The sequence below is a fragment of the Microcebus murinus genome, chromosome 28 (genome assembly GCF_040939455.1).
Source record: "Microcebus murinus isolate Inina chromosome 28, M.murinus_Inina_mat1.0, whole genome shotgun sequence".
Classification (NCBI taxonomy): Eukaryota; Metazoa; Chordata; class Mammalia; order Primates; family Cheirogaleidae; genus Microcebus; species Microcebus murinus.
In genome coordinates this window covers 16,830,755-16,850,394 of record NC_134131.1, presented here as the reverse complement: position 1 = coordinate 16,850,394, position 19,640 = coordinate 16,830,755, and the positions used below count along the sequence as shown (strand labels likewise).

The following is a 19,640-nucleotide window of genomic DNA, read 5'->3' as shown; positions in this document are numbered from 1 at the left end:
GGGACTGATTTCTTCAGCGCCCCACAAACCACGCCACCCCACCCATGGGACACATCCCTAGAGAGAGAGAGAGACGCCCCATACACTCGCTCCCCTCCCCCATGCGCTGTGCCCCAGCCCGGGCCCGGGGGAATAGGCGGCAGCCCACCCACAGGGTGGGGGGCGCAGCTGAAAGGGGTTGTCGGGGAGGGCGGCCCCTGCCTGGGGTCAAAGGGCGGGCGACCCGCGCGTGCGCAATCGGCGGCGGCGGCGGCGGCCACGAGCTGGGGGTGGGCCAGGCGAGGAGAGGAAGGGGGCTGGAAGGTCTCCACCTTGGCGAGTCCAGCCGTGGAGGCGCATCTTGTGTGAGTGTGAGTGAGTGAGTGTGAGTGTGAGTGTGAGTGTGTGTGTGTGTGTGTGTGTGTGTGTAGAGAGAGACAGCCCCCCACCCCGGCCCGCCGCTCCCTGCCCGCCCCGCCCCGCCCCGCCCCGCCTGTCACCCCCGTCCCTCGGAGCCCGCCGGACCCGGCCGGTGAACTCAACAGGCCCGGCCCGGTGCGGGTCAGCGCCGGCGCGGGGCCTGGGGCGGGGGGAGGAGGCGGCGGGGAAGCGCAGAGAGGCTCGGCTTCTTGAGCGGGGCAGGGGCGCCCTCCGCCGTCTAGGGCCACACCACCCTGAACGCGCCCGATCTCGTCTGGTCTCGGAAGCTAAGCAGGGTCGGGCCTGGTTAGTACTTGGATGGGAGACCGCCTGGGAATACCGGGTGCCGTAGGCTTCTTCTTTTTTTTTTTTTTGTTTTGCCTCTTGTTCTGTCCCCTTTCTGGGAGCGAGTCGGCGGCCCGGGGTGGGGGTCACCCCCACCCTCAGCGCCCGCCGCGGTGCCTGGCGCCCCAGCCCGCACCGTGGGGCCTCCTCTTGTCCCAAGCCGCGACACCGCCGTCACGCGGCAGCATGCGTGGCTTCTGGACTGTCAGGTCTCAGACCAAAGGTCTGCTCTGTGGGAACCGACACGCTGGAGGAAACCTTGAGAGTCTGAGAGGGGAGGGAGTTCCAGAAGAAGGCCAGGATGTCATTTTGAGGGAGTATGTGACCAGAACTCGTCCCGTTGCTTTTGGGGTTCTATGGGCTACACGTAGGAATCTTTGGTGGTGGCACCTGATGTTGGGGGATCCGGAGTCACACCCAGACCTGCTCCACAGGCCTCCTTTTACTTTTCTCTTCGGATTCATTATGTTTAAAAAGTGTCTCTTATCTCTATGATTGCATTTTCTTTTCTCTCTCTTTTCAAGCAGATGATGGGAGTCCAAGTATTAAGGTGACATGTGTTGCCCGTGCCCCCCTCCCCCCTGTGTTCTTATTCATTTACCTCTGATGTTGTTCCAGCGTATTGTGGGGGTACCAATGTTAAGGTCGGGTACGTTGCCCTCTCCCAGCCTCCCCCCTCCGGTCAGAGCCTCAAGTGCGCCCATCCCCCAGTCGGTGCGCACCCACCCCATTCCTAATGGAGGTGTATGCCCATCCCCTCCCCCCACCCGCCCGACACCCACCCGATGAAGGTGATTCCTCTGTGTCCACTTAGGTGTCCATCGGTTCGTACCCATTTGCTGGTGAGCGCGAGCACGTGGTGCTCGTGTGTCCATTCTTGGGCTACCTGGCTTACTGGAACGGGTTCCAGCTCTGGCCAGGAGAACCACGAGAGGTGCCCTCTCACCGCTGCTCCTCCTAGCTGAATAGCACTCCGTGGTGTCCACGCGCCACATTTCATTTACGCACTCGTGGGTCGATGGGCACTCGGGTCGCTTCCAGGTCTTTGCGATTGTGACTTGTGCCCTGACTCTAACCCTAACCCTTACCCAGCCCGTCTCCTCCTCGGCCCCTGCCTGACTGACTCCTTCCCGCCCGGCCTGTCACCTGTCACCGTCCTCTGCCCCTGCCTGACACGCTCCTCCCCGCCCGGGCCGTCACCGTCCTCGGCCCCTGCCTGACGGGGCTCCTCCGTCGCCTGGGCCTTCCAAGGGCTTGGTGTGGACGCTGGTTCCAGGACGCCCTCCCAGGAACCCGGTAGCAGGGCGGCCGCAGCGTCTCGCGCCACCCAACCGTCCGCCGGCCGGCGGCCGGCGCTAAGTGGCCTGCGGGGGACGTGCCCCCACTGTGGGGCGGGCGCCCAGCCTGGTGTCTTCTCTGAGGCCCCGTGGCTGCTTTTCCCCCCCGCAAGGGGAGAGCCGCGGAGGTGGGGACCGCCTCCTCGTGGGGACGTACACCCAGCTCTCCACGTCGGATTCCGGGGCTCTCTGTCCTGCCAGAAGGCCCAGCTGGCCTGCGGGTCCTTAGAGTGGCAAAAACATCCGAAAACTGAGATTGAGGGTCCGGTGGTTGTCTGCACTTTTGTGCTGGGCACCCCAGGGAGGCCCGGGGGCTGGCTGGACAACGCGGTCTGCTGGGCAGGGGGGGGGGTTTGGAGGAGCAACTGATGCCCTTTGCACTTTGGGTAGCAAGTGTCTGAGGTGTCTCTGAGCCCTGCGCCATGTCGGGGGGTGGGGTGGGGGGGTGGGAGGTCGGGGGGGGGTGGAGGAGCAGGAGGAGGAGGAGGAGGAGGTGGGAAGGGCCGTGGCCTGCAGTCGTGTTCCCGGGGTGGCTTCTTCCACAGGCTGCTTGGCCTGGGCTCCCTGCACCTGGGCCTTTGGAGGACTGGCCCTGTGCTTGCCAATGCTTCCCCTGCAGGGACCCAGAGCTGGGAGGTTGCATCTCTCAGCCCTGGGTCGGGCAGAGCCCCAGCGGGCCATGCCCACAACCTCTCTCAGCACGGGTCCCCCAGAAGGCTCCTTTGGGACCAGGATTCTCTTGCGGGTGACTCTTTAAGGTCTGGCCCCTGGATGGAGGGGCACCAGGAGTAGAGGAGCAGGAAGGGGAAGGGGGTGGCCATGCGAGGGGACACTTTCAGGCCAAGTCCCAGCTTCAGCCTGATCCTCCTGGGAACCCCGGGGTGTACGTCACACCTCCTGGTTGTCCCGCTCTGAGACAAGGGCTCTGAGACAAGGAGCCGGGCTTCGCATTCCCCCAGCAGCCAGTCGTGGGCTGAGGACACCTGGGGCGTTGGGAACTCCCTGGCTTCTCCTTGGCTTAACATCTGGAGCTGCTTGTGAATCGTGCCGCCACACACACCCGAGTGCAGGTGTCTTCTGCACAGACTGCGGGCCTCGCTCTTCTGAATGCCGCTAGCTCGCCACCCACCCACGGGTGAACCTGGTCAGGGTACTTTCTCTCGGGGGCAGACTCTGATCCTGGCGGGCTACCGGTGTCTCTGTTTGCTCGTTTCTTTCTTCCATTTCGGGAAAGGCTTCCTTACTGGGTGTGGAAATCTCCTATGCCTTTCCTCGCCTATTCTGTCAGCTTTAAAATTCTCTTTCAGTTGCCACCCTCACAGATGGATTAGGAAACTCTTTCCGGTGCACTCATTAGTGAAATGACCTCAATGAAGCTGGAATCCAATATCTAATCGCCGATTTTTAGCGAGTCCACACGCCAGGGTGGTCGGGGTCCAATGCAGCCCCGGCCAGGCCCAGGCCCCTTGGACTGGGCCACAGGAGGACACAGAGGAGGGTCCCGGCCCCCACGGTCGCGTTGCCGGCAGTTCTCCAAGGGCTTGGGCGTTTTCCAGAGGTAGGAGATGGAGGGGACTGATTTCTTCAGCGCCCCACAAACCACGCCACCCCACCCATGGGACACATCCCTAGAGAGAGAGAGAGACGCCCCATACACTCGCTCCCCTCCCCCATGCGCTGTGCCCCAGCCCGGGCCCGGGGGAATAGGCGGCAGCCCACCCACAGGGTGGGGGGCGCAGCTGAAAGGGGTTGTCGGGGAGGGCGGCCCCTGCCTGGGGTCAAAGGGCGGGCGACCCGCGCGTGCGCAATCGGCGGCGGCGGCGGCGGCCACGAGCTGGGGGTGGGCCAGGCGAGGAGAGGAAGGGGGCTGGAAGGTCTCCACCTTGGCGAGTCCAGCCGTGGAGGCGCATCTTGTGTGAGTGTGAGTGAGTGAGTGTGAGTGTGAGTGTGAGTGTGTGTGTGTGTGTGTGTGTGTGTGTAGAGAGAGACAGCCCCCCACCCCGGCCCGCCGCTCCCTGCCCGCCCCGCCCCGCCCCGCCCCGCCTGTCACCCCCGTCCCTCGGAGCCCGCCGGACCCGGCCGGTGAACTCAACAGGCCCGGCCCGGTGCGGGTCAGCGCCGGCGCGGGGCCTGGGGCGGGGGGAGGAGGCGGCGGGGAAGCGCAGAGAGGCTCGGCTTCTTGAGCGGGGCAGGGGCGCCCTCCGCCGTCTAGGGCCACACCACCCTGAACGCGCCCGATCTCGTCTGGTCTCGGAAGCTAAGCAGGGTCGGGCCTGGTTAGTACTTGGATGGGAGACCGCCTGGGAATACCGGGTGCCGTAGGCTTCTTCTTTTTTTTTTTTTTGTTTTGCCTCTTGTTCTGTCCCCTTTCTGGGAGCGAGTCGGCGGCCCGGGGTGGGGGTCACCCCCACCCTCAGCGCCCGCCGCGGTGCCTGGCGCCCCAGCCCGCACCGTGGGGCCTCCTCTTGTCCCAAGCCGCGACACCGCCGTCACGCGGCAGCATGCGTGGCTTCTGGACTGTCAGGTCTCAGACCAAAGGTCTGCTCTGTGGGAACCGACACGCTGGAGGAAACCTTGAGAGTCTGAGAGGGGAGGGAGTTCCAGAAGAAGGCCAGGATGTCATTTTGAGGGAGTATGTGACCAGAACTCGTCCCGTTGCTTTTGGGGTTCTATGGGCTACACGTAGGAATCTTTGGTGGTGGCACCTGATGTTGGGGGATCCGGAGTCACACCCAGACCTGCTCCACAGGCCTCCTTTTACTTTTCTCTTCGGATTCATTATGTTTAAAAAGTGTCTCTTATCTCTATGATTGCATTTTCTTTTCTCTCTCTTTTCAAGCAGATGATGGGAGTCCAAGTATTAAGGTGACATGTGTTGCCCGTGCCCCCCTCCCCCCTGTGTTCTTATTCATTTACCTCTGATGTTGTTCCAGCGTATTGTGGGGGTACCAATGTTAAGGTCGGGTACGTTGCCCTCTCCCAGCCTCCCCCCTCCGGTCAGAGCCTCAAGTGCGCCCATCCCCCAGTCGGTGCGCACCCACCCCATTCCTAATGGAGGTGTATGCCCATCCCCTCCCCCCACCCGCCCGACACCCACCCGATGAAGGTGATTCCTCTGTGTCCACTTAGGTGTCCATCGGTTCGTACCCATTTGCTGGTGAGCGCGAGCACGTGGTGCTCGTGTGTCCATTCTTGGGCTACCTGGCTTACTGGAACGGGTTCCAGCTCTGGCCAGGAGAACCACGAGAGGTGCCCTCTCACCGCTGCTCCTCCTAGCTGAATAGCACTCCGTGGTGTCCACGCGCCACATTTCATTTACGCACTCGTGGGTCGATGGGCACTCGGGTCGCTTCCAGGTCTTTGCGATTGTGACTTGTGCCCTGACTCTAACCCTAACCCTTACCCAGCCCGTCTCCTCCTCGGCCCCTGCCTGACTGACTCCTTCCCGCCCGGCCTGTCACCTGTCACCGTCCTCTGCCCCTGCCTGACACGCTCCTCCCCGCCCGGGCCGTCACCGTCCTCGGCCCCTGCCTGACGGGGCTCCTCCGTCGCCTGGGCCTTCCAAGGGCTTGGTGTGGACGCTGGTTCCAGGACGCCCTCCCAGGAACCCGGTAGCAGGGCGGCCGCAGCGTCTCGCGCCACCCAACCGTCCGCCGGCCGGCGGCCGGCGCTAAGTGGCCTGTGGGGGACGTGCCCCCACTGTGGGGCGGGCGCCCAGCCTGGTGTCTTCTCTGAGGCCCCGTGGCTGCTTTTCCCCCCCGCAAGGGGAGAGCCGCGGAGGTGGGGACCGCCTCCTCGTGGGGACGTACACCCAGCTCTCCACGTCGGATTCCGGGGCTCTCTGTCCTGCCAGAAGGCCCAGCTGGCCTGCGGGTCCTTAGAGTGGCAAAAACATCCGAAAACTGAGATTGAGGGTCCGGTGGTTGTCTGCACTTTTGTGCTGGGCACCCCAGGGAGGCCCGGGGGCTGGCTGGACAACGCGGTCTGCTGGGCAGGGGGGGGGGTTTGGAGGAGCAACTGATGCCCTTTGCACTTTGGGTAGCAAGTGTCTGAGGTGTCTCTGAGCCCTGCGCCATGTCGGGGGGTGGGGTGGGGGGGTGGGAGGTCGGGGGGGGGTGGAGGAGCAGGAGGAGGAGGAGGAGGAGGTGGGAAGGGCCGTGGCCTGCAGTCGTGTTCCCGGGGTGGCTTCTTCCACAGGCTGCTTGGCCTGGGCTCCCTGCACCTGGGCCTTTGGAGGACTGGCCCTGTGCTTGCCAATGCTTCCCCTGCAGGGACCCAGAGCTGGGAGGTTGCATCTCTCAGCCCTGGGTCGGGCAGAGCCCCAGCGGGCCATGCCCACAACCTCTCTCAGCACGGGTCCCCCAGAAGGCTCCTTTGGGACCAGGATTCTCTTGCGGGTGACTCTTTAAGGTCTGGCCCCTGGATGGAGGGGCACCAGGAGTAGAGGAGCAGGAAGGGGAAGGGGGTGGCCATGCGAGGGGACACTTTCAGGCCAAGTCCCAGCTTCAGCCTGATCCTCCTGGGAACCCCGGGGTGTACGTCACACCTCCTGGTTGTCCCGCTCTGAGACAAGGGCTCTGAGACAAGGAGCCGGGCTTCGCATTCCCCCAGCAGCCAGTCGTGGGCTGAGGACACCTGGGGCGTTGGGAACTCCCTGGCTTCTCCTTGGCTTAACATCTGGAGCTGCTTGTGAATCGTGCCGCCACACACACCCGAGTGCAGGTGTCTTCTGCACAGACTGCGGGCCTCGCTCTTCTGAATGCCGCTAGCTCGCCACCCACCCACGGGTGAACCTGGTCAGGGTACTTTCTCTCGGGGGCAGACTCTGATCCTGGCGGGCTACCGGTGTCTCTGTTTGCTCGTTTCTTTCTTCCATTTCGGGAAAGGCTTCCTTACTGGGTGTGGAAATCTCCTATGCCTTTCCTCGCCTATTCTGTCAGCTTTAAAATTCTCTTTCAGTTGCCACCCTCACAGATGGATTAGGAAACTCTTTCCGGTGCACTCATTAGTGAAATGACCTCAATGAAGCTGGAATCCAATATCTAATCGCCGATTTTTAGCGAGTCCACACGCCAGGGTGGTCGGGGTCCAATGCAGCCCCGGCCAGGCCCAGGCCCCTTGGACTGGGCCACAGGAGGACACAGAGGAGGGTCCCGGCCCCCACGGTCGCGTTGCCGGCAGTTCTCCAAGGGCTTGGGCGTTTTCCAGAGGTAGGAGATGGAGGGGACTGATTTCTTCAGCGCCCCACAAACCACGCCACCCCACCCATGGGACACATCCCTAGAGAGAGAGAGAGACGCCCCATACACTCGCTCCCCTCCCCCATGCGCTGTGCCCCAGCCCGGGCCCGGGGGAATAGGCGGCAGCCCACCCACAGGGTGGGGGGCGCAGCTGAAAGGGGTTGTCGGGGAGGGCGGCCCCTGCCTGGGGTCAAAGGGCGGGCGACCCGCGCGTGCGCAATCGGCGGCGGCGGCGGCGGCCACGAGCTGGGGGTGGGCCAGGCGAGGAGAGGAAGGGGGCTGGAAGGTCTCCACCTTGGCGAGTCCAGCCGTGGAGGCGCATCTTGTGTGAGTGTGAGTGAGTGAGTGTGAGTGTGAGTGTGAGTGTGTGTGTGTGTGTGTGTGTGTGTGTAGAGAGAGACAGCCCCCCACCCCGGCCCGCCGCTCCCTGCCCGCCCCGCCCCGCCCCGCCCCGCCTGTCACCCCCGTCCCTCGGAGCCCGCCGGACCCGGCCGGTGAACTCAACAGGCCCGGCCCGGTGCGGGTCAGCGCCGGCGCGGGGCCTGGGGCGGGGGGAGGAGGCGGCGGGGAAGCGCAGAGAGGCTCGGCTTCTTGAGCGGGGCAGGGGCGCCCTCCGCCGTCTAGGGCCACACCACCCTGAACGCGCCCGATCTCGTCTGGTCTCGGAAGTTAAGCAGGGTCGGGCCTGGTTAGTACTTGGATGGGAGACCGCCTGGGAATACCGGGTGCCGTAGGCTTCTTCTTTTTTTTTTTTTTGTTTTGCCTCTTGTTCTGTCCCCTTTCTGGGAGCGAGTCGGCGGCCCGGGGTGGGGGTCACCCCCACCCTCAGCGCCCGCCGCGGTGCCTGGCGCCCCAGCCCGCACCGTGGGGCCTCCTCTTGTCCCAAGCCGCGACACCGCCGTCACGCGGCAGCATGCGTGGCTTCTGGACTGTCAGGTCTCAGACCAAAGGTCTGCTCTGTGGGAACCGACACGCTGGAGGAAACCTTGAGAGTCTGAGAGGGGAGGGAGTTCCAGAAGAAGGCCAGGATGTCATTTTGAGGGAGTATGTGACCAGAACTCGTCCCGTTGCTTTTGGGGTTCTATGGGCTACACGTAGGAATCTTTGGTGGTGGCACCTGATGTTGGGGGATCCGGAGTCACACCCAGACCTGCTCCACAGGCCTCCTTTTACTTTTCTCTTCGGATTCATTATGTTTAAAAAGTGTCTCTTATCTCTATGATTGCATTTTCTTTTCTCTCTCTTTTCAAGCAGATGATGGGAGTCCAAGTATTAAGGTGACATGTGTTGCCCGTGCCCCCCTCCCCCCTGTGTTCTTATTCATTTACCTCTGATGTTGTTCCAGCGTATTGTGGGGGTACCAATGTTAAGGTCGGGTACGTTGCCCTCTCCCAGCCTCCCCCCTCCGGTCAGAGCCTCAAGTGCGCCCATCCCCCAGTCGGTGCGCACCCACCCCATTCCTAATGGAGGTGTATGCCCATCCCCTCCCCCCACCCGCCCGACACCCACCCGATGAAGGTGATTCCTCTGTGTCCACTTAGGTGTCCATCGGTTCGTACCCATTTGCTGGTGAGCGCGAGCACGTGGTGCTCGTGTGTCCATTCTTGGGCTACCTGGCTTACTGGAACGGGTTCCAGCTCTGGCCAGGAGAACCACGAGAGGTGCCCTCTCACCGCTGCTCCTCCTAGCTGAATAGCACTCCGTGGTGTCCACGCGCCACATTTCATTTACGCACTCGTGGGTCGATGGGCACTCGGGTCGCTTCCAGGTCTTTGCGATTGTGACTTGTGCCCTGACTCTAACCCTAACCCTTACCCAGCCCGTCTCCTCCTCGGCCCCTGCCTGACTGACTCCTTCCCGCCCGGCCTGTCACCTGTCACCGTCCTCTGCCCCTGCCTGACACGCTCCTCCCCGCCCGGGCCGTCACCGTCCTCGGCCCCTGCCTGACGGGGCTCCTCCGTCGCCTGGGCCTTCCAAGGGCTTGGTGTGGACGCTGGTTCCAGGACGCCCTCCCAGGAACCCGGTAGCAGGGCGGCCGCAGCGTCTCGCGCCACCCAACCGTCCGCCGGCCGGCGGCCGGCGCTAAGTGGCCTGTGGGGGACGTGCCCCCACTGTGGGGCGGGCGCCCAGCCTGGTGTCTTCTCTGAGGCCCCGTGGCTGCTTTTCCCCCCCGCAAGGGGAGAGCCGCGGAGGTGGGGACCGCCTCCTCGTGGGGACGTACACCCAGCTCTCCACGTCGGATTCCGGGGCTCTCTGTCCTGCCAGAAGGCCCAGCTGGCCTGCGGGTCCTTAGAGTGGCAAAAACATCCGAAAACTGAGATTGAGGGTCCGGTGGTTGTCTGCACTTTTGTGCTGGGCACCCCAGGGAGGCCCGGGGGCTGGCTGGACAACGCGGTCTGCTGGGCAGGGGGGGGGGTTTGGAGGAGCAACTGATGCCCTTTGCACTTTGGGTAGCAAGTGTCTGAGGTGTCTCTGAGCCCTGCGCCATGTCGGGGGGTGGGGTGGGGGGGTGGGAGGTCGGGGGGGGGTGGAGGAGCAGGAGGAGGAGGAGGAGGAGGTGGGAAGGGCCGTGGCCTGCAGTCGTGTTCCCGGGGTGGCTTCTTCCACAGGCTGCTTGGCCTGGGCTCCCTGCACCTGGGCCTTTGGAGGACTGGCCCTGTGCTTGCCAATGCTTCCCCTGCAGGGACCCAGAGCTGGGAGGTTGCATCTCTCAGCCCTGGGTCGGGCAGAGCCCCAGCGGGCCATGCCCACAACCTCTCTCAGCACGGGTCCCCCAGAAGGCTCCTTTGGGACCAGGATTCTCTTGCGGGTGACTCTTTAAGGTCTGGCCCCTGGATGGAGGGGCACCAGGAGTAGAGGAGCAGGAAGGGGAAGGGGGTGGCCATGCGAGGGGACACTTTCAGGCCAAGTCCCAGCTTCAGCCTGATCCTCCTGGGAACCCCGGGGTGTACGTCACACCTCCTGGTTGTCCCGCTCTGAGACAAGGGCTCTGAGACAAGGAGCCGGGCTTCGCATTCCCCCAGCAGCCAGTCGTGGGCTGAGGACACCTGGGGCGTTGGGAACTCCCTGGCTTCTCCTTGGCTTAACATCTGGAGCTGCTTGTGAATCGTGCCGCCACACACACCCGAGTGCAGGTGTCTTCTGCACAGACTGCGGGCCTCGCTCTTCTGAATGCCGCTAGCTCGCCACCCACCCACGGGTGAACCTGGTCAGGGTACTTTCTCTCGGGGGCAGACTCTGATCCTGGCGGGCTACCGGTGTCTCTGTTTGCTCGTTTCTTTCTTCCATTTCGGGAAAGGCTTCCTTACTGGGTGTGGAAATCTCCTATGCCTTTCCTCGCCTATTCTGTCAGCTTTAAAATTCTCTTTCAGTTGCCACCCTCACAGATGGATTAGGAAACTCTTTCCGGTGCACTCATTAGTGAAATGACCTCAATGAAGCTGGAATCCAATATCTAATCGCCGATTTTTAGCGAGTCCACACGCCAGGGTGGTCGGGGTCCAATGCAGCCCCGGCCAGGCCCAGGCCCCTTGGACTGGGCCACAGGAGGACACAGAGGAGGGTCCCGGCCCCCACGGTCGCGTTGCCGGCAGTTCTCCAAGGGCTTGGGCGTTTTCCAGAGGTAGGAGATGGAGGGGACTGATTTCTTCAGCGCCCCACAAACCACGCCACCCCACCCATGGGACACATCCCTAGAGAGAGAGAGAGACGCCCCATACACTCGCTCCCCTCCCCCATGCGCTGTGCCCCAGCCCGGGCCCGGGGGAATAGGCGGCAGCCCACCCACAGGGTGGGGGGCGCAGCTGAAAGGGGTTGTCGGGGAGGGCGGCCCCTGCCTGGGGTCAAAGGGCGGGCGACCCGCGCGTGCGCAATCGGCGGCGGCGGCGGCGGCCACGAGCTGGGGGTGGGCCAGGCGAGGAGAGGAAGGGGGCTGGAAGGTCTCCACCTTGGCGAGTCCAGCCGTGGAGGCGCATCTTGTGTGAGTGTGAGTGAGTGAGTGTGAGTGTGAGTGTGAGTGTGTGTGTGTGTGTGTGTGTGTGTGTAGAGAGAGACAGCCCCCCACCCCGGCCCGCCGCTCCCTGCCCGCCCCGCCCCGCCCCGCCCCGCCTGTCACCCCCGTCCCTCGGAGCCCGCCGGACCCGGCCGGTGAACTCAACAGGCCCGGCCCGGTGCGGGTCAGCGCCGGCGCGGGGCCTGGGGCGGGGGGAGGAGGCGGCGGGGAAGCGCAGAGAGGCTCGGCTTCTTGAGCGGGGCAGGGGCGCCCTCCGCCGTCTAGGGCCACACCACCCTGAACGCGCCCGATCTCGTCTGGTCTCGGAAGCTAAGCAGGGTCGGGCCTGGTTAGTACTTGGATGGGAGACCGCCTGGGAATACCGGGTGCCGTAGGCTTCTTCTTTTTTTTTTTTTTGTTTTGCCTCTTGTTCTGTCCCCTTTCTGGGAGCGAGTCGGCGGCCCGGGGTGGGGGTCACCCCCACCCTCAGCGCCCGCCGCGGTGCCTGGCGCCCCAGCCCGCACCGTGGGGCCTCCTCTTGTCCCAAGCCGCGACACCGCCGTCACGCGGCAGCATGCGTGGCTTCTGGACTGTCAGGTCTCAGACCAAAGGTCTGCTCTGTGGGAACCGACACGCTGGAGGAAACCTTGAGAGTCTGAGAGGGGAGGGAGTTCCAGAAGAAGGCCAGGATGTCATTTTGAGGGAGTATGTGACCAGAACTCGTCCCGTTGCTTTTGGGGTTCTATGGGCTACACGTAGGAATCTTTGGTGGTGGCACCTGATGTTGGGGGATCCGGAGTCACACCCAGACCTGCTCCACAGGCCTCCTTTTACTTTTCTCTTCGGATTCATTATGTTTAAAAAGTGTCTCTTATCTCTATGATTGCATTTTCTTTTCTCTCTCTTTTCAAGCAGATGATGGGAGTCCAAGTATTAAGGTGACATGTGTTGCCCGTGCCCCCCTCCCCCCTGTGTTCTTATTCATTTACCTCTGATGTTGTTCCAGCGTATTGTGGGGGTACCAATGTTAAGGTCGGGTACGTTGCCCTCTCCCAGCCTCCCCCCTCCGGTCAGAGCCTCAAGTGCGCCCATCCCCCAGTCGGTGCGCACCCACCCCATTCCTAATGGAGGTGTATGCCCATCCCCTCCCCCCACCCGCCCGACACCCACCCGATGAAGGTGATTCCTCTGTGTCCACTTAGGTGTCCATCGGTTCGTACCCATTTGCTGGTGAGCGCGAGCACGTGGTGCTCGTGTGTCCATTCTTGGGCTACCTGGCTTACTGGAACGGGTTCCAGCTCTGGCCAGGAGAACCACGAGAGGTGCCCTCTCACCGCTGCTCCTCCTAGCTGAATAGCACTCCGTGGTGTCCACGCGCCACATTTCATTTACGCACTCGTGGGTCGATGGGCACTCGGGTCGCTTCCAGGTCTTTGCGATTGTGACTTGTGCCCTGACTCTAACCCTAACCCTTACCCAGCCCGTCTCCTCCTCGGCCCCTGCCTGACTGACTCCTTCCCGCCCGGCCTGTCACCTGTCACCGTCCTCTGCCCCTGCCTGACACGCTCCTCCCCGCCCGGGCCGTCACCGTCCTCGGCCCCTGCCTGACGGGGCTCCTCCGTCGCCTGGGCCTTCCAAGGGCTTGGTGTGGACGCTGGTTCCAGGACGCCCTCCCAGGAACCCGGTAGCAGGGCGGCCGCAGCGTCTCGCGCCACCCAACCGTCCGCCGGCCGGCGGCCGGCGCTAAGTGGCCTGCGGGGGACGTGCCCCCACTGTGGGGCGGGCGCCCAGCCTGGTGTCTTCTCTGAGGCCCCGTGGCTGCTTTTCCCCCCCGCAAGGGGAGAGCCGCGGAGGTGGGGACCGCCTCCTCGTGGGGACGTACACCCAGCTCTCCACGTCGGATTCCGGGGCTCTCTGTCCTGCCAGAAGGCCCAGCTGGCCTGCGGGTCCTTAGAGTGGCAAAAACATCCGAAAACTGAGATTGAGGGTCCGGTGGTTGTCTGCACTTTTGTGCTGGGCACCCCAGGGAGGCCCGGGGGCTGGCTGGACAACGCGGTCTGCTGGGCGGGGGGGGGGGGGTTTGGAGGAGCAACTGATGCCCTTTGCACTTTGGGTAGCAAGTGTCTGAGGTGTCTCTGAGCCCTGCGCCATGTCGGGGGGTGGGGTGGGGGGGTGGGAGGTCGGGGGGTGGGGTGGAGGAGCAGGAGGAGGAGGAGGAGGAGGTGGGAAGGGCCGTGGCCTGCAGTCGTGTTCCCGGGGTGGCTTCTTCCACAGGCTGCTTGGCCTGGGCTCCCTGCACCTGGGCCTTTGGAGGACTGGCCCTGTGCTTGCCAATGCTTCCCCTGCAGGGACCCAGAGCTGGGAGGTTGCATCTCTCAGCCCTGGGTCGGGCAGAGCCCCAGCGGGCCATGCCCACAACCTCTCTCAGCACGGGTCCCCCAGAAGGCTCCTTTGGGACCAGGATTCTCTTGCGGGTGACTCTTTAAGGTCTGGCCCCTGGATGGAGGGGCACCAGGAGTAGAGGAGCAGGAAGGGGAAGGGGGTGGCCATGCGAGGGGACACTTTCAGGCCAAGTCCCAGCTTCAGCCTGATCCTCCTGGGAACCCCGGGGTGTACGTCACACCTCCTGGTTGTCCCGCTCTGAGACAAGGGCTCTGAGACAAGGAGCCGGGCTTCGCATTCCCCCAGCAGCCAGTCGTGGGCTGAGGACACCTGGGGCGTTGGGAACTCCCTGGCTTCTCCTTGGCTTAACATCTGGAGCTGCTTGTGAATCGTGCCGCCACACACACCCGAGTGCAGGTGTCTTCTGCACAGACTGCGGGCCTCGCTCTTCTGAATGCCGCTAGCTCGCCACCCACCCACGGGTGAACCTGGTCAGGGTACTTTCTCTCGGGGGCAGACTCTGATCCTGGCGGGCTACCGGTGTTTCTGTTTGCTCGTTTCTTTCTTCCATTTCGGGAAAGGCTTCCTTACTGGGTGTGGAAATCTCCTATGCCTTTCCTCGCCTATTCTGTCAGCTTTAAAATTCTCTTTCAGTTGCCACCCTCACAGATGGATTAGGAAACTCTTTCCGGTGCACTCATTAGTGAAATGACCTCAATGAAGCTGGAATCCAATATCTAATCGCCGATTTTTAGCGAGTCCACACGCCAGGGTGGTCGGGGTCCAATGCAGCCCCGGCCAGGCCCAGGCCCCTTGGACTGGGCCACAGGAGGACACAGAGGAGGGTCCCGGCCCCCACGGTCGCGTTGCCGGCAGTTCTCCAAGGGCTTGGGCGTTTTCCAGAGGTAGGAGATGGAGGGGACTGATTTCTTCAGCGCCCCACAAACCACGCCACCCCACCCATGGGACACATCCCTAGAGAGAGAGAGAGACGCCCCATACACTCGCTCCCCTCCCCCATGCGCTGTGCCCCAGCCCGGGCCCGGGGGAATAGGCGGCAGCCCACCCACAGGGTGGGGGGCGCAGCTGAAAGGGGTTGTCGGGGAGGGCGGCCCCTGCCTGGGGTCAAAGGGCGGGCGACCCGCGCGTGCGCAATCGGCGGCGGCGGCGGCGGCCACGAGCTGGGGGTGGGCCAGGCGAGGAGAGGAAGGGGGCTGGAAGGTCTCCACCTTGGCGAGTCCAGCCGTGGAGGCGCATCTTGTGTGAGTGTGAGTGAGTGAGTGTGAGTGTGAGTGTGAGTGTGTGTGTGTGTGTGTGTGTGTGTGTAGAGAGAGACAGCCCCCCACCCCGGCCCGCCGCTCCCTGCCCGCCCCGCCCCGCCCCGCCCCGCCCCGCCTGTCACCCCCGTCCCTCGGAGCCCGCCGGACCCGGCCGGTGAACTCAACAGGCCCGGCCCGGTGCGGGTCAGCGCCGGCGCGGGGCCTGGGGCGGGGGGAGGAGGCGGCGGGGAAGCGCAGAGAGGCTCGGCTTCTTGAGCGGGGCAGGGGCGCCCTCCGCCGTCTAGGGCCACACCACCCTGAACGCGCCCGATCTCGTCTGGTCTCGGAAGCTAAGCAGGGTCGGGCCTGGTTAGTACTTGGATGGGAGACCGCCTGGGAATACCGGGTGCCGTAGGCTTCTTCTTTTTTTTTTTTTTGTTTTGCCTCTTGTTCTGTCCCCTTTCTGGGAGCGAGTCGGCGGCCCGGGGTGGGGGTCACCCCCACCCTCAGCGCCCGCCGCGGTGCCTGGCGCCCCAGCCCGCACCGTGGGGCCTCCTCTTGTCCCAAGCCGCGACACCGCCGTCACGCGGCAGCATGCGTGGCTTCTGGACTGTCAGGTCTCAGACCAAAGGTCTGCTCTGTGGGAACCGACACGCTGGAGGAAACCTTGAGAGTCTGAGAGGGGAGGGAGTTCCAGAAGAAGGCCAGGATGTCATTTTGAGGGAGTATGTGACCAGAACTCGTCCCGTTGCTTTTGGGGTTCTATGGGCTACACGTAGGAATCTTTGGTGGTGGCACCTGATGTTGGGGGATCCGGAGTCACACCCAGACCTGCTCCACAGGCCTCCTTTTACTTTTCTCTTCGGATTCATTATTTTTAAAAAGTGTCTCTTATCTCTATGATTGCATTTTCTTTTCTCTCTCTTTTCAAGCAGATGATGGGAGTCCAAGTATTAAGGTGACATGTGTTGCCCGTGCCCCCCTCCCCCCTGTGTTCTTATTCATTTACCTCTGATGTTGTTCCAGCGTATTGTGGGGGTACCAATGTTAAGGTCGGGTACGTTGCCCTCTCCCAGCCTCCCCCCTCCGGTCAGAGCCTCAAGTGCGCCCATCCCCCAGTCGGTGCGCACCCACCCCATTCCTAATGGAGGTGTATGCCCATCCCCTCCCCCCACCCGCCCGACACCCACCCGATGAAGGTGATTCCTCTGTGTCCACTTAGGTGTCCATCGGTTCGTACCCATTTGCTGGTGAGCGCGAGCACGTGGTGCTCGTGTGTCCATTCTTGGGCTACCTGGCTTACTGGAACGGGTTCCAGCTCTGGCCAGGAGAACCACGAGAGGTGCCCTCTCACCGCTGCTCCTCCTAGCTGAATAGCACTCCGTGGTGTCCACGCGCCACATTTCATTTACGCACTCGTGGGTCGATGGGCACTCGGGTCGCTTCCAGGTCTTTGCGATTGTGACTTGTGCCCTGACTCTAACCCTAACCCTTACCCAGCCCGTCTCCTCCTCGGCCCCTGCCTGACTGACTCCTTCCCGCCCGGCCTGTCACCTGTCACCGTCCTCTGCCCCTGCCTGACACGCTCCTCCCCGCCCGGGCCGTCACCGTCCTCGGCCCCTGCCTGACGGGGCTCCTCCGTCGCCTGGGCCTTCCAAGGGCTTGGTGTGGACGCTGGTTCCAGGACGCCCTCCCAGGAACCCGGTAGCAGGGCGGCCGCAGCGTCTCGCGCCACCCAACCGTCCGCCGGCCGGCGGCCGGCGCTAAGTGGCCTGCGGGGGACGTGCCCCCACTGTGGGGCGGGCGCCCAGCCTGGTGTCTTCTCTGAGGCCCCGTGGCTGCTTTTCCCCCCCGCAAGGGGAGAGCCGCGGAGGTGGGGACCGCCTCCTCGTGGGGACGTACACCCAGCTCTCCACGTCGGATTCCGGGGCTCTCTGTCCTGCCAGAAGGCCCAGCTGGCCTGCGGGTCCTTAGAGTGGCAAAAACATCCGAAAACTGAGATTGAGGGTCCGGTGGTTGTCTGCACTTTTGTGCTGGGCACCCCAGGGAGGCCCGGGGGCTGGCTGGACAACGCGGTCTGCTGGGCGGGGGGGGGGGGTTTGGAGGAGCAACTGATGCCCTTTGCACTTTGGGTAGCAAGTGTCTGAGGTGTCTCTGAGCCCTGCGCCATGTCGGGGGGTGGGGTGGGGGGTGGGAGGTCGGGGGGGGGGTGGAGGAGCAGGAGGAGGAGGAGGAGGAGGTGGGAAGGGCCGTGGCCTGCAGTCGTGTTCCCGGGGTGGCTTCTTCCACAGGCTGCTTGGCCTGGGCTCCCTGCACCTGGGCCTTTGGAGGACTGGCCCTGTGCTTGCCAATGCTTCCCCTGCAGGGACCCAGAGCTGGGAGGTTGCATCTCTCAGCCCTGGGTCGGGCAGAGCCCCAGCGGGCCATGCCCACAACCTCTCTCAGCACGGGTCCCCCAGAAGGCTCCTTTGGGACCAGGATTCTCTTGCGGGTGACTCTTTAAGGTCTGGCCCCTGGATGGAGGGGCACCAGGAGTAGAGGAGCAGGAAGGGGAAGGGGGTGGCCATGCGAGGGGACACTTTCAGGCCAAGTCCCAGCTTCAGCCTGATCCTCCTGGGAACCCCGGGGTGTACGTCACACCTCCTGGTTGTCCCGCTCTGAGACAAGGGCTCTGAGACAAGGAGCCGGGCTGCGCATTCCCCCAGCAGCCAGTCGTGGGCTGAGGACACCTGGGGCGTTGGGAACTCCCTGGCTTCTCCTTGGCTTAACATCTGGAGCTGCTTGTGAATCGTGCCGCCACACACACCCGAGTGCAGGTGTCTTCTGCACAGACTGCGGGCCTCGCTCTTCTGAATGCCGCTAGCTCGCCACGCACCCACGGGTGAACCTGGTCAGGGTACTTTCTCTCGGGGGCAGACTCTGATCCTGGCGGGCTACCGGTGTCTCTGTTTGCTCGTTTCTTTCTTCCATTTCGGGAAAGGCTTCCTTACTGGGTGTGGAAATCTCCTATGCCTTTCCTCGCCTATTCTGTCAGCTTTAAAATTCTCTTTCAGTTGCCACCCTCACAGATGGATTAGGAAACTCTTTCCGGTGCACTCATTAGTGAAATGACCTCAATGAAGCTGGAATCCAATATCTAATCGCCGATTTTTAGCGAGTCCACACGCCAGGGTGGTCGGGGTCCAATGCAGCCCCGGCCAGGCCCAGGCCCCTTGGACTGGGCCACAGGAGGACACAGAGGAGGGTCCCGGCCCCCACGGTCGCGTTGCCGGCAGTTCTCCAAGGGCTTGGGCGTTTTCCAGAGGTAGGAGATGGAGGGGACTGATTTCTTCAGCGCCCCACAAACCACGCCACCCCACCCATGGGACACATCCCTAGAGAGAGAGAGAGACGCCCCATACACTCGCTCCCCTCCCCCATGCGCTGTGCCCCAGCCCGGGCCCGGGGGAATAGGCGGCAGCCCACCCACAGGGTGGGGGGCGCAGCTGAAAGGGGTTGTCGGGGAGGGCGGCCCCTGCCTGGGGTCAAAGGGCGGGCGACCCGCGCGTGCGCAATCGGCGGCGGCGGCGGCGGCCACGAGCTGGGGGTGGGCCAGGCGAGGAGAGGAAGGGGGCTGGAAGGTCTCCACCTTGGCGAGTCCAGCCGTGGAGGCGCATCTTGTGTGAGTGTGAGTGAGTGAGTGTGAGTGTGAGTGTGAGTGTGTGTGTGTGTGTGTGTGTGTGTGTAGAGAGAGACAGCCCCCCACCCCGGCCCGCCGCTCCCTGCCCGCCCCGCCCCGCCCCGCCCCGCCTGTCACCCCCGTCCCTCGGAGCCCGCCGGACCCGGCCGGTGAACTCAACAGGCCCGGCCCGGTGCGGGTCAGCGCCGGCGCGGGGCCTGGGGCGGGGGGAGGAGGCGGCGGGGAAGCGCAGAGAGGCTCGGCTTCTTGAGCGGGGCAGGGGCGCCCTCCGCCGTCTAGGGCCACACCACCCTGAACGCGCCCGATCTCGTCTGGTCTCGGAAGCTAAGCAGGGTCGGGCCTGGTTAGTACTTGGATGGGAGACCGCCTGGGAATACCGGGTGCCGTAGGCTTCTTCTTTTTTTTTTTTTTGTTTTGCCTCTTGTTCTGTCCCCTTTCTGGGAGCGAGTCGGCGGCCCGGGGTGGGGGTCACCCCCACCCTCAGCGCCCGCCGCGGTGCCTGGCGCCCCAGCCCGCACCGTGGGGCCTCCTCTTGTCCCAAGCCGCGACACCGCCGTCACGCGGCAGCATGCGTGGCTTCTGGACTGTCAGGTCTCAGACCAAAGGTCTGCTCTGTGGGAACCGACACGCTGGAGGAAACCTTGAGAGTCTGAGAGGGGAGGGAGTTCCAGAAGAAGGCCAGGATGTCATTTTGAGGGAGTATGTGACCAGAACTCGTCCCGTTGCTTTTGGGGTTCTATGGGCTACACGTAGGAATCTTTGGTGGTGGCACCTGATGTTGGGGGATCCGGAGTCACACCCAGACCTGCTCCACAGGCCTCCTTTTACTTTTCTCTTCGGATTCATTATTTTTAAAAAGTGTCTCTTATCTCTATGATTGCATTTTCTTTTCTCTCTCTTTTCAAGCAGATGATGGGAGTCCAAGTATTAAGGTGACATGTGTTGCCCGTGCCCCCCTCCCCCCTGTGTTCTTATTCATTTACCTCTGATGTTGTTCCAGCGTATTGT

At 63.5% G+C, this 19,640-nt stretch overlaps 6 non-coding genes across 6 annotated transcripts; all 6 read left to right on the top strand.

Moving 5' to 3' along the window:
- Positions 1 to 635: 635 nt before the first annotated feature.
- On the top strand, positions 636 to 754 carry LOC142865271 (5S ribosomal RNA). Its single transcript, XR_012915574.1, has one exon. It is a non-coding gene; the product is annotated as a 5S ribosomal RNA (ribosomal RNA).
- A 3,533-nt stretch (positions 755 to 4,287) lies between these two features.
- On the top strand, positions 4,288 to 4,406 carry LOC142865270 (5S ribosomal RNA). The gene has a single exon (XR_012915573.1). It is a non-coding gene; the product is annotated as a 5S ribosomal RNA (ribosomal RNA).
- A 3,533-nt stretch (positions 4,407 to 7,939) lies between these two features.
- On the top strand, positions 7,940 to 8,058 carry LOC142865076 (5S ribosomal RNA). The gene has a single exon (XR_012915377.1). It is a non-coding gene; the product is annotated as a 5S ribosomal RNA (ribosomal RNA).
- A 3,533-nt stretch (positions 8,059 to 11,591) lies between these two features.
- On the top strand, positions 11,592 to 11,710 carry LOC142865269 (5S ribosomal RNA). The gene has a single exon (XR_012915572.1). It is a non-coding gene; the product is annotated as a 5S ribosomal RNA (ribosomal RNA).
- A 3,542-nt stretch (positions 11,711 to 15,252) lies between these two features.
- On the top strand, positions 15,253 to 15,371 carry LOC142865268 (5S ribosomal RNA). The gene has a single exon (XR_012915571.1). It is a non-coding gene; the product is annotated as a 5S ribosomal RNA (ribosomal RNA).
- A 3,534-nt stretch (positions 15,372 to 18,905) lies between these two features.
- LOC142865267 (5S ribosomal RNA) lies at positions 18,906 to 19,024 on the top strand. The gene has a single exon (XR_012915570.1). It is a non-coding gene; the product is annotated as a 5S ribosomal RNA (ribosomal RNA).
- Positions 19,025 to 19,640: the final 616 nt, after the last annotated feature.